Source organism: Linepithema humile, chromosome 1 (assembly GCF_040581485.1).
Source record: "Linepithema humile isolate Giens D197 chromosome 1, Lhum_UNIL_v1.0, whole genome shotgun sequence".
NCBI classification, from domain to species: domain Eukaryota; kingdom Metazoa; phylum Arthropoda; class Insecta; order Hymenoptera; family Formicidae; genus Linepithema; species Linepithema humile.
The window spans coordinates 28956369-28969328 of record NC_090128.1 but is presented as its reverse complement, the minus strand read 5'-3'; the positions used below and the strand labels follow the sequence as shown (position 1 = coordinate 28969328).

The 12960-nt window shown below is 35.4% G+C and overlaps 1 protein-coding gene across 2 annotated transcripts in view; it reads right to left on the bottom strand.

The window, feature by feature from the left end:
• Positions 1 to 12960, bottom strand: part of LOC105678722 (uncharacterized) — a 187340-nt gene that overhangs the window by 65920 nt on the left and 108460 nt on the right. The window lies entirely within an intron of this gene.

Here is a 12960-nt window from a genome sequence, read left to right as displayed (position 1 = left end):
ATATTTGAGAAAGCCATAAGCTAAAAAGAATCCTTTAAGCATATATAAATCTATGTCAAATCGATTTAAAATCTGAAGTTTTGATAACTTGCGTTGGTCTAATTGGCCATTAAATTTTTAATTGTAATAAAATTCTGGCATTATTTAGGTACTAGCATAATGCAAATGCATAATATTTTGTGAAAATTTAATTAACTCTCGTACTTTAATTACGTCGACGTAAACAAATCAAATTCTATTCAAAGCCGCCCACTCAAGAATGATTCGCACCGGAAGTTGTTTTGTCTTCAAACTGAAGTTATAGATTACTAAAATAATAAGCAAATTTTTAATTATACTACTGTCTTCTTATATATTTTTCAAGATTTTGTAATGTTTATTTTATTAAAAAGAACAATTGTGCTCTTTATTATTATGTTAGCTACAAGATTTTAATTGCTATTTTGAAAATCATTTCGAAACACGAATATCTTTTATTTATTAACAAAACGTTTCCACGAAGCACAATATATCTTTCATTTATCAACAAAACGTTTCCACGAATAGCAATAATTGGTAATTTACATAGACATTCGTTAATAATTATTTTTTTCTTTCCATATCACACTTGTCGCGTACAAATCTCGCGCTAAAGACGATATTTTTACCAGATCGGTCAATTTATGACGATGGTGAATCAACAATCGTTAATATAGATGCTTTCGAGCCGATTGCTTAACATATACGTGTGAGAAGTGCGAATATATGTGTGCGTGTGTATGGTATGTTTAAACTTGTTGATAGTCACAAGAGGTAATTTCCAAGGCTAACTGTTCGATCGATATCATCTTCACATATTAAATGGGTATACGTCGGTCACATGAAATAATCTTTCAACGAGACACACATTTCAATGAGCGGTGATATATCGTCATATGTCAATATGTTCTACATCATTCTGCTGAAATATGCTGAATAGTGATATGTCGTTACAAGAGTATTCAGAACATTTAATGCGATTCCTCTTGAATTGTTGGAAGTTGAAAGCCATTAACGCTTCGCGAATTTTGGGATTTTTGTCAAACATACAAAATAATTCGCATTCAAAACAAAACCAAAAATTTTTTACAAATTTTACAGCCCTCTTGTCACTTTTATGTTATATTTTGCATTTATTTATTCATTTTATTGCACTGTATTCATATATTAAAATCATTCAAAGTAATGTTTTTATAAATTCACATTCATCTGAAATTTTTACGAACTATTGTATGTAAATGTAATTGTTCAAAAACAAATTCTCACGTTTTTATTTCGATAAATGTGACTATTATTGCGAAAGATGCATCCTTTTATAGAACAAAAGTGATAAAATCTATTCTTGAATATACGTGACGCAAAGAACAAGACAATTTTTTATTTTTAACTTTTAACCGTAGTGTTCCGGAGATGCAGATGATTCCGTGTAATCCATTTGCAAATAATGATATTAGTTATGCATATAATCTCAGGAAATGCATAATTTATCCTTCACGTAAAGCAAAGTTTGTGTATGTTGTCCAGTTACGTAAGTTACACAATTAAAAAGGAAACTAACGCTCCTATATAAATGTATACACTTCAGATGAATAGTGGATTATCTAAACCAGCGCTCGGAATTAGTTGCACATTTCGGGCCGATTTCCGAGACAACGCCTCCTGTTCCCCCACTACCGCTCGGCCGCTGGCGGCCGAGCCGCCGATAGCTCTGGCTCAGGAGCGTTTTATATTAGAAATAGGCTGGATTGTTTAGGCATCTTTCGGGAAATTGTAACATTTTCTTCACTACATAAATAATGTTTATTTTTATTAATACATAATATATATATATATTTAATTATTAATGAAAATAAACATTATTTATGTAGCAAAGAAAATATTACTATTTTCTGAGAGGTGCCTCAACAACCCAGCCTATTTCTTATATAAAACGCTCCTGCGCCAGAGCTATCGGCGGCTCGACCGCTAGCGGTCGAGCGGTAGTGGGGGAACAGGAGGCGTCGTCTCGGGAATCGGCCCGAAATGTGCAACTAATTCCGAGCGCTGATCTAAACTGAACATCGGGCTATCCACAATATATTATCATTTTGCAAGCAAGTGCCAACTAAAACAAGTATTAACGCGGCAAACGTGATCGCCCATACGCTAAGATAATTAATCGCGAGAAAACGTGCGGATTCGGGAGTACGTGCTAAAGATAGAATATTTTTATAGCAAAATACTATAAATGCTCTTTCAGATATATCGCTTCATTATTTGTTTCTAATTAATTGTTCGTTTTTCAAGCCGCGGCTATCGCCGCTACTTGAATAATTCTCCGCAAGCAGATTCGCGGAGGCGAGAGACCGCAGTGAAGCTTTACCGTGATCTCAAAAAAAAAATAATCGCAAGGATTGGAGATTAAGTCTCCATTTGTTGTGACATCCGAGACGCCATTAATCGCATTACCGTGTCAGCCGCGTTATCGTATGGTCCCTCTTAAATCATCAGGCGGGAATACTCGCAGAACCAGCTCATAACTGCGAATTTACTACATTTACCGCTGCCGGCCGGTACGTTACTCGTGCCTGAACCGAATGCTCGCCATTACACTCGGTTACAGCGGCCTGGCCGATGTAAGCCGAATAAGTTTACCCACTCGGGAAACTGATTTATTACGTTCGAGGGATTGGGTCATTAGTCTTATCCTCGTAACTAATGACTCAATCTCGGTCGTCCTCCTCGACTGCGGATTTATCGACCTGCGGATCGCAGCTGAATATTTCCACAGCTCGGGCGAATGTAAATTTGCGCCGAAAAAGCGAGACGCTCGAATCAGCGAGAATCTTATCGCGGGCGCGCAGCTCTCTCGTATCGAATGGCTCGTTGATCCGCGAGAAAATGGTCCGCATAAATATCAGATTAATTACGACGTCACTCTTTTATAGAGAGAATCGACAAATTCCAGACCGGGCTTGCTATATTGAAGGAAAAAATTAAAACAGTTATCAAATGCCAATTAATAACAGTCAAGATGGATGTTTTAGAGATTTTGTTCTGTGTGAAAAAAAAATGTATTTACATCAGACATTACAAAATCTCTTGTTTATATTAAAGAAGTAAAATTGATCTTCAATAACAGTCATTAATAGGCCACTAATAGTTGTAATAATCGATAATGGAACAAATAAAGTGTCATTTGTATAAACAATTCTTAATAAAAATTAAGCGGAATTTATAAAATACCAGATTTTTAAGCAACACGTATTTACATTGTGTGTCTATGCTTATTATATTACTTTGAGATAAAAAAATTTTTATCTGAGGTCAGTTATGTCGTTATATTTCTACAAATACTGAGAAGGATAAGATGATTTTAATGCTCACTAATTTAATACGAAAAATTGCCGTATGTTTAAGTGAACTTTGAGCAAAGTTTAATGTATATACGCGATGCATTCACGTTGTATATATACATTACTTGCGCAACTAAAAGGGTAAAGCGAGACTACTTCATGCTCTTCATTATTTTAGTTCCCTTTAGAAACGTGAAACAGCAGTAATGCAGTCTTTATTAACGTGCGACAACTCTTGAGTTTGTACGTTCATTCGTAATTCGATACGTCTTACTCTCGCTATCTGCGAGATAATTAATTGCTAGTTAAAGAATACATAATTTTCTTCGTCTAGTAACGCGATATTCTAAGAGAAAGACAAATGTTAATTAAGGAAACATTAATTAGAAACTTTAAAAGATGTACTTTATAAATCATATTGTTCGATGCTTTTATTTATAATTTAATGCACAATATAAAAGTGCGATGATAAAAAGGTTTTAAATGAAGAGAGCTTTAGAAAATGGATTTATGTTGTGAGTCCAATACATATTTTTATTACCTGTCGCAAACCAATTAGTACTTGAAACATACAAATAAGATATATACGTGTAAAAATAAAAAAAGTTCAAAAAGTGATAAATCAAATACTACCGAGTAAAGAATGTTCATGAATATTTGACGTGTCGAGATGTTGAAGATAACATTACATTCAATATGAAGGTAAAATAGATATACCGTCAAAAGCGTGTCGCTTCGATAAATATACAGCAAAGCGAAAAAGAACTAAAATATGCACGAAGTGATAAAACTTTGAGATGACTGTCAGCATCTTAAAGTTCTTGATGCAGAATCTTTGATGACAGACTCTCATTTCCGAGTGAATACTTTCCAATTATGAAGTATCGCAGTTTCACTCGGTTGAAAATACTCGTAACGATATATTTCGTATGTTGAAAAAAATATGAAAGCATACATTTGAGTTGAAATTACTCAGCAGAGTTCTCCATTTTGAATGCTTGCAAATAAACGCGAAAAAATGTGTTAAATACGGAATAAAACAATTTTATTATGAAAACATACTATAATTAAAAATGTTTGAGTACGCGAAGCACCGGCTTGCTTAAACTAGCTGATGAAAGCAATTTTGTCACAGTTAGAGCTCATTACAAAATAACGTAATGAGTAAGTTGCAAAATATCTTCCTGACATTTGCCACATTTCAAAATTTTAAACCGGCTCTAAATATTGAATCAGAGCAAATGAAACAATAATAATTTGACAGATAATTGTGTAAGTAAAGGAAAAAATTGTTTACGGATTTAGTCACGTTAAATCCACAGATTATATGATTTGAAACAGATATATACTGGCGCACAGAAGCGTAAATCCTACATAAGCGCGATAAATATGAGATAAAGCAACAATATTACATCACAACAACGACATTACATTTAGATTATGTCAACATTACGCACGTACGTGAATTTTTACGTCAATATATCATTGGCTGATAGCGAATTCACGATATCTCATTCGGTTTACCGAAACGTCGTGCAGAAATTCAAAACTTTGCCGCCCGTTACTCCGCGCTCTTCAAAATGCCGCGTTATAACACTTTTGGATACCGTACGACGTAACCGGTCGAAGCTATGACCAGAGCCGGTGGCAACTAACATAAATTCGGTCAACTTAACGCTGCAACACTTTACGGTAACTTCCTTAGTACGCCCTTCGTAGTCGTTCCTCCCCGCCAACTCGCCGAGGCTGCGCAGCTTCCGGGAAGTTGCGAAATTCCACGGTAAGCACTGCACAAATTCTCGGGGGCGATATCGTGCCGTAAGAAAGTTCAAGTCGACGTTATCATTACTCGCACACCGACGCAATCGCGAATGTGAGGAAGTTGGCAGGAACGCGACGGAGGAACAATCCTTCAGCTATCACGTAGCTGAAAGGCTTCGTTCTTACTTTGGTAAATCCTTATTTAAATTGTTTTATTTTATATTATGCTCTTAAGTAGCACGTAGAATTATAATACAATATAATTAAAAGGCTGTAATTCATCAAGATAATAGTACCATTCTTTCTAATGTAAACAAAATACAATGGACAATAAATAATTATATAATTGCATTATTATACATTTTGAAAATTATGATTTTTAACGTTGTTAATACGAATCTTAAAAATGTTTAAATAATTAGAGATAGAAGAATTATAGACATCAGCTTTCAAATCTCTCAAAATATGTCTAATTTTTCGAAGCAAATTGCAAAATGCGTAAAAATTTGTGTAAATTTAACTCAATTAAATTAATATAAACTTATGTAATGTGAAAAATATGGTAAATATGCAAAAATATTATAATTTAAATTCAAAGGCTTTAAGCAAAGATTTGTAAACGTCTATATAGTGCAAGAATGCACAGATTTTCCGAGCTGCCGTGTCTGCATCTGACAACTAAATGGAAAATCGCATGTATGTTGAAGACACTCTAAAAGTTAACGTGGAGCCGACGTGACTACAAACTTAAGCCTTTGTCTGGACCAACAGCCGTCAGGTTCGAGCGAGAAGAAAAACCCGGCTTACCGACGCTGCTGCGGTGGAAGCAAACGCGAAAACTAAAAGCCTCGCAAAGCCGGATGCACGAAATAGAAACAAATTTGCCTGCGGCATGGGATAAAACAATTTTTTCCACGTTGAATACATGCATTTAGTGCAACGTGAGTTCCGTGATATGCGATTATGCTAAAAAACAGCGATACATTTTCCGCTTCGAGAATCGGTGGGAAAACCTGTGCAATACTCGCGGGACAATAATCGGCTTTAAACGATAACGCGAAAGCTAAACGTCCGTCGTTGTGTATTCGTTATGTAACAAGCAAAACGCAGTTGCACGGTCGAACGATATAATCAGTTAATTCTTTGAAATTCTTTATTTCACTTCAATACGGGCAATTAATTTGATAAGAATTGTACAAAGTTAGATAAACTCATGTTTGCTCGAAATAGCGGAATTCCTTTGTTCTCTTCGTGTTTTGCTAAATAACGAGAGGAAAACAAAGGTTTTGCAATTGCAGAGCAAAAAATTTTCAGCTTAATTATTTCCGTTGCTTCGCGGATTTATAAAATGTAATTTTTTATCGAGAGGAATTATATACGGAAAAACGTTGTCGCGTTTTAAAAATACCGTCGCTATCACATTAATCTAATATTTTGTCGCAAGCTCTCTTTTTATCGTTACGCGGAAATATTTTGGATTATTTTCGGACAACTATCGGGGATGTCCGCTGTAATCTATTTACCGCTTACAATATTTTTGTCACTGTATAAACGACTGTTTCAAATGGTCTTCATTGGATTCGAGTGAAATTCGTTCACGTCGATAACAGAATTTTTCTATTTCACGGGTTTCGGAGATAACCGATTAATCTAAAGCCATATACACGGCAGACATTCCGTAATACCCCGCATACCCGGCTGGAGGTATTTAGCGGCTCGTCAATGCTGAAACGTGGAAGGCGCCGCGGATCATCTTTCGCTTCCATTATCAATATCTCGAGATATTCACGAGAGCCGTGTAGCAGGGAGTCTGCGGCGGGCGGAGGCTTTAGCGGATTTACAGAACCGCGCCTCGAAGTTCATCCGTTAATGACCAAGCCTTAACCAGCGGAGGTGTAACTTCACTCGCAAATATCCGAGCCCGCTACTTGAACTGGCTTAACTAATGACACGTTGCAGCGATATTGTCGCAACTTCCGGTACGAGCCTTCTCGCGACCCCGCCCAGTCGATGTCTTAACAAGTTCGACGAAAGATGAAGCGACGATAACAAATGCCGCCTACTTTCGCAAACCCGACACTTTCCACGAAGAATAGCGAAGACAAGAATTCGCGTTCTTGTTTTTGTTGTAATTAATTTTTTTTCCAGCATTTTTCTAATTGATATATTTCTCTTTAAAAAAAAACTGCAAAATTGTGAGATACCTCATTAAAAAATACTCTGCAACATTGCGACATCATTAATTCATAAAACATCATTGTAAAGTTACGCAACAGCTCGTTTGCAATTATTATATCATGCGGTTTTTCCGGAATCTCTCTAAAAGCACTTGATACCTGATTATTCTTCGAATTACACAAACTCGTTTGCTACTTCGATTCTTGTCGGAAATAAAGAGAGAAACCTGCAAATCTGACAACGAGCGCTCTCCTCGCCGATAAGGAGTTAATTACATTATTTGACTTAGCAATTAAAGAACAGATTTTTTCACCAACTCTCGCAGCTACTGGCGTCTCTTTTTTCACGGACAAAGTTAGGTTCGCGGGCCAAGTTAATTACAAGTTACGAAATTAGAACTTTACCGCCCGCTCCCGGGTCCCAGAACGCAAATTAATCCAGCAGGACGGAAATACAAGAAAAAGAATATAAGCGGATTCCGTTAAATATGGTCGTCCCCTTAACAACGGTCGCAATGGGACGACGCAATTTGAAAATTAAAACTACAGACATTTGTTAAAACAGGAATTTTTTTCTTTTTCTGCGTATTCATTTGTGTGTGCGAAACTGCTCATAGGAAATGAGCTAAAATAATGTAAAAATTGAATATTCAAAGCATTAAGATTAATTAGCAGATCATTGAAACTTATATTTTTTTTTATGCAAAACATTTTCTCCTCGCCATGTACGTATATAATTTCGAAATTAAAACTAACTTTTTCCGTAAATGCGGTGGAAAATAAACTTTAGCGCGGCACTTTTCAAGTTAACTCTTCATTCACACTTATTCGTACTGAACTTGCTACATTTATGATTTCCGCTAAAAGTTTCTGTATAAAGAATGAATAATGCATTTCGTATTCTATGAACTACGATATATATACACAGGGTGAGGCGATAACTATTTACACCTTGAATATCTTTTAAATTAAGTGAGATATGAGGGATTCAGAGGAAAAGTGGATCGAGTCTATTTTTGTTGATTGTCGGAAGATTAGTTCTAAAGTTAAAGTTGTTCTAATTGTGTGCAACATGTACACTGTTTTTCATAGGTGCTGTAGTTTCCTTCAAGTTAATTTTAACTTAAGCATTTGCACTCGCTTTTAAATCATTCAAGAAGACTGTTCAGTTTTTTCTAACTTATATATGAATTTAAAAAAAAAAACTTGATCCACTTTTTCTCTGAACCCTTCATATCGAGTTTCTTCAAGATTATATAATGGCGAAGGGGACGCATTTGGATAAAAAATAATTTGACCTTAAGTGTATTAAAATGAAATAAAGATCACGTTTTTTTGAATGGAATGTTATGTTTGTGTATTTTTACTTTTTGATAGCGGCTACTTAAGAAAAATACAATGATCTATGACATAAGGTCATTTAAAGTCAGTAAAATTCAATTATGCCAAAACTATTTTATTAATGATTAGAAGATAAACAGTTTACAGTAGGGGAGTGTTCGAAGTAATGAGCATTGCAATATTGTAATCTTTGAGTTGCTGATTTAGTTGCATTTTTTATAACTTCAGAACTGTTGAACATGCTATAATAATTCTCTGTCGCATATCTTCAGATGTAGTGGCTTGTTCACCGGATCTGACGTTAGATTTTTTTTATTTGTTTTTTAATGCGTCTCCCTAGCCACCATAACAACCTCGAAGAAATGGACTCTTGACATCTCATTTAGTTTAAGAGATATTCAAGGCAATGATTATTGCCTCTTTCACTCTGTATACTGCGTTTTATTTGTCGAAAGACGGCACTTCTCTAAAGAAACAGTATATTGAAGGCGATCAGCATAAAAGGACGCTTTGCAAAAAAGACTAATTGTAAGTTACATTAACAGAAGAAGTTTGTCAGCGAGAAGACGGGTGGCATATTTAAAAATAAGGAGAAAGCAACGCAATAAAAAGGCACGCTTAACGGCCCATTACGAAAGTCGTAAAAAAGATTAAAGTTAAAGCGCCATTATGCAAAATTGCATTGCTCTCTGGCTCTCCGCCCTGCATCACACGTGTATCTATGCGCTTCGCGCACGTCAGCGGCACACACACTCCCGCACACTCGTAACTGCACGTTTGCGTATCGCGTAATACGCGGCGAAAAGTACCCGAGATAATTTAAATTAGAAAGATATTCTGCTGACTATAACGCCGCTACGTCATTTATTTTTCGTAAATTATGCGCGAGATCGTACCTTCCCGCGTTTCGAAAGCCATGAATATCGCGCGGCGAAAACACACAGGGTGATCAGAATGAGACCAATATTTCAGCAGTGAAGTTTGTGATTGTCTGTAGCGATTTATCTCTTATCAGTGGCGTACATCTTTATTGAAATAAGCATTGTGCTTCAATTTTTAAATTATGTTAAAAATTATATAGCTGGCGCAGCAAAATATTTTTATTTCTACGGATAATATTAGACAATAATATTATTTAAGATTATTGTACGTCATTTTGAGATAAAATTTTCCGCAGAGATTGCAATTGTGTAAAAAATTAATTAGTCCTTACTTAATAAAACAAAGATACTTCAGATAGTTCTTTTAATCAGATAGTTTTTCTAATCAAGTTACAACATTTTTAAGACATTTCTTTTACAAATAATTATAGAAGTTTTTACATGTCTATTACTATATACTTTACTACATTATTTAGGCAAATTTTATATATAGAGATTGGATTCCATGAATTTAGGCCACCCTGTATTGCAGCCGGGCTGCGAACGAAGGCGTTGTTTACGACCGGTGCGGACGCGTAATTGAGTGCACTTAATAAATAAACACGCTCGCGCTCGAATACGCATCCACGAGATGCACGGGGGTGAACCGTAAAAAATGAATTCATTTTTCAGGGAATGTTAGCCGACTCGGAAAATATGTCGTCGCGACATTCCACTCAAATCGCGAAAGTACGCGTGAAATGCTGTAAAACGTTGCAATCATCGACATTGCGTTCATTCGATTTTTCCTGATTAATACAGAGAGAAGAATTAATATTTACAGTAGATAGTTAAAACAGAATAAAACACCATGTTTCATATGAAGCTTTTTTTCATGAAAATGTCGTTCTGTTTATCAAATGTATCAATTCGAAAATCCTGTATAATTTGACAATAAAAAAAACAATACATGAATATATAGCAATAATATTTATATTTTACGAGAACCACAAATATATTCAAAAATTTTGATATTTTTTTTTTTTTTAACGTGGTTTAAAATGAAAAACATTTATGGAACACTCTTTACAAAATTGCGATTTTTAAAGAACTCTGCAAAAAGTACACACTTTAATCAAGATTCTGCGGAAGTATATCACGGTTCGATTACGAAAAATCGAAGGAGAAAATTTGAGACAACGGCGGAACTGAATCCGCTCGCATCCCTCTCTCAAGAAACGAATCTTGATTAATGGCGCAAGTTTCCGCTACTCTGTCGCGCGCCGGCCATGCTCGGAATGCATAATGGGTGGAATACATTAAAATTCAACCTTGCGGACGAACTAGAGAGAAAGAGCCATCTCCCCCCCTCTCTCTTCTCCTCTTCCCCTTTCTCTCTTTTTCTCCCATTTCCCCCTTCCTTCTCTTTTGTCCCTTTTTGTTTTTGGCAGTATCATCTTGAACGTGGAAAAATAACATCATTCTCCTCGCAATTAGTGCGGTGTCTTTGATCGATGAGGGCAATTAAGTCGACTCTCGTCGAACACACGCGAGAAATGCATCGGCTGCGCACGCCAATCGTTAAAGAAGCCCAAGAAAAATTGTCATGGCGAACCGTAAACGTTATACGCGAGTACAATGTCAGTCACGACCTTCCGTTAATGGCCGATTCGCTGAATGAAGTCGTTTACCGTGGAGCTTTCTTTCGACCGTTGATGTCTTCGTTCTGCGCGTTTACAGAATCGAATTAATCCTGAAAAGATTAGGGATGAAGAATCCCTAAATTGCTTGCCCATTATATCTCCCTAATGGAAGAAAAATGTGATAAAGTTCGTCCGCATTGGTACGTAATTCATATTTTTACCACGCTTTTGGTAATAACACCAGTCTAAAATTTATGGTAATGTTACAATACGAATTTTAACGAGTCGATATTCGCGAAACATTCCTCAAACAAGAGAGAAATCCTCATTCTTTTGAAACAGTAAAACTCTTCCCACATATTCGGCATGATCCAAGTACACTCAAAGGACTTTTTTTTACAGATATGTATAAAAAGCATACCCGCATGCAATTAACCTTTATCCTTTAATTTTTTTTACATTTCGTCGCGAGAGAGTATATTACATAAAAAGCAGGTTTCTCGTCAATGGAAAAAAAAACGTCTTAAAATCATAGCTGTCTGAAGATAAAATGAAATATTTCTGACGCACGATTTTTCATTACGTCATAAATAGTTGGGCAGAAATAACACCGGATATAAAAATTAATCATATCTCCAGATAACACACTTGTATTTCGAAATTTTTGCTCTAACAACGAGATAGAATTCATACGATTCATGTGTGTAGTAACACATTTAATATCTCTTACAAATTCTATTGAAACACGAGCCACGCAGCAATTTCTGCGCAAATTGCCGCGTTTTAATGGCTCCCAACTGATCCTTTAAACACTTCCATACTGTTAAGTAGATTAATAATTAACTTCTGCATGGAACTTCCACTGCAATAAAATTCATCGCGAATTAATTGAAAAATGATATCCTAGTGCGCTTATATCATTTGCAGATTTAATATACTTATTTATCGTTAAATAATTTGTTAATTAATGTATTTATTAAATCATCGTAAAACTCAGGCAAGTTAATCGTAAAATTGACTTTTTCTTAACAAATCAATATGTCTACAATACATATATTTGTTTAGATTTTTCAAAAATAAAAAAATAAAAATATTTCTCATTTTCTACAAACTAAGTAATAAAGTGGTTTCGGTATGAAAACGATCCATATACGATAACGCATGTCAATTTTGAGAAACTTCGAGATAGCCGATAATCTAGCCAGATCGACAGAACAAACGTCGCTTAATAAATTTTGCACATCAATAAATTTCGTTAGTTTTGCATAAAAATATATGCCTTATGCGCGTACCAATGTCATCTCGATCTCGCCTTGACCCGATTCTTTCGTCTCGAGGCGATCTAGTGTTGAGATACTGCTCGCTCGTTGACTCGTCTATTCAAATTAACCTGTCGCGTTTTGTTTCGAAATAAATCGCTAAAAGTTGGTATCAGACACTTTGTCCGCGTATTAACAAAAGCTACCAATATCGGCGCGTTTTTAAATATTCCATAATTAACATTATATATTAAATACAATGTAATGTAATCTGAAAATTTGAAAACAGAATAATTTTACTGTGTTCAATTTACAACACTGTAAGAACATCGAAACGAAAAAGCTTCAAGTCAATCTTTTCGATTCTTATCGTTCCGAATAAGCATACAGAAACCATTTTCGTGTGCACTTAGAATCGAAATTTATGGTCATCAAAATTATACAGATTTCAATCGCAAAATTTAATTTTTCTCCGCCATTAATTTCTTTCTGTATATCGCTGGCCGTGTTTGTTATCTTTTCAATCGAAATCCATTAAGGAAACGTGAGATGTCTTATCAAGATAA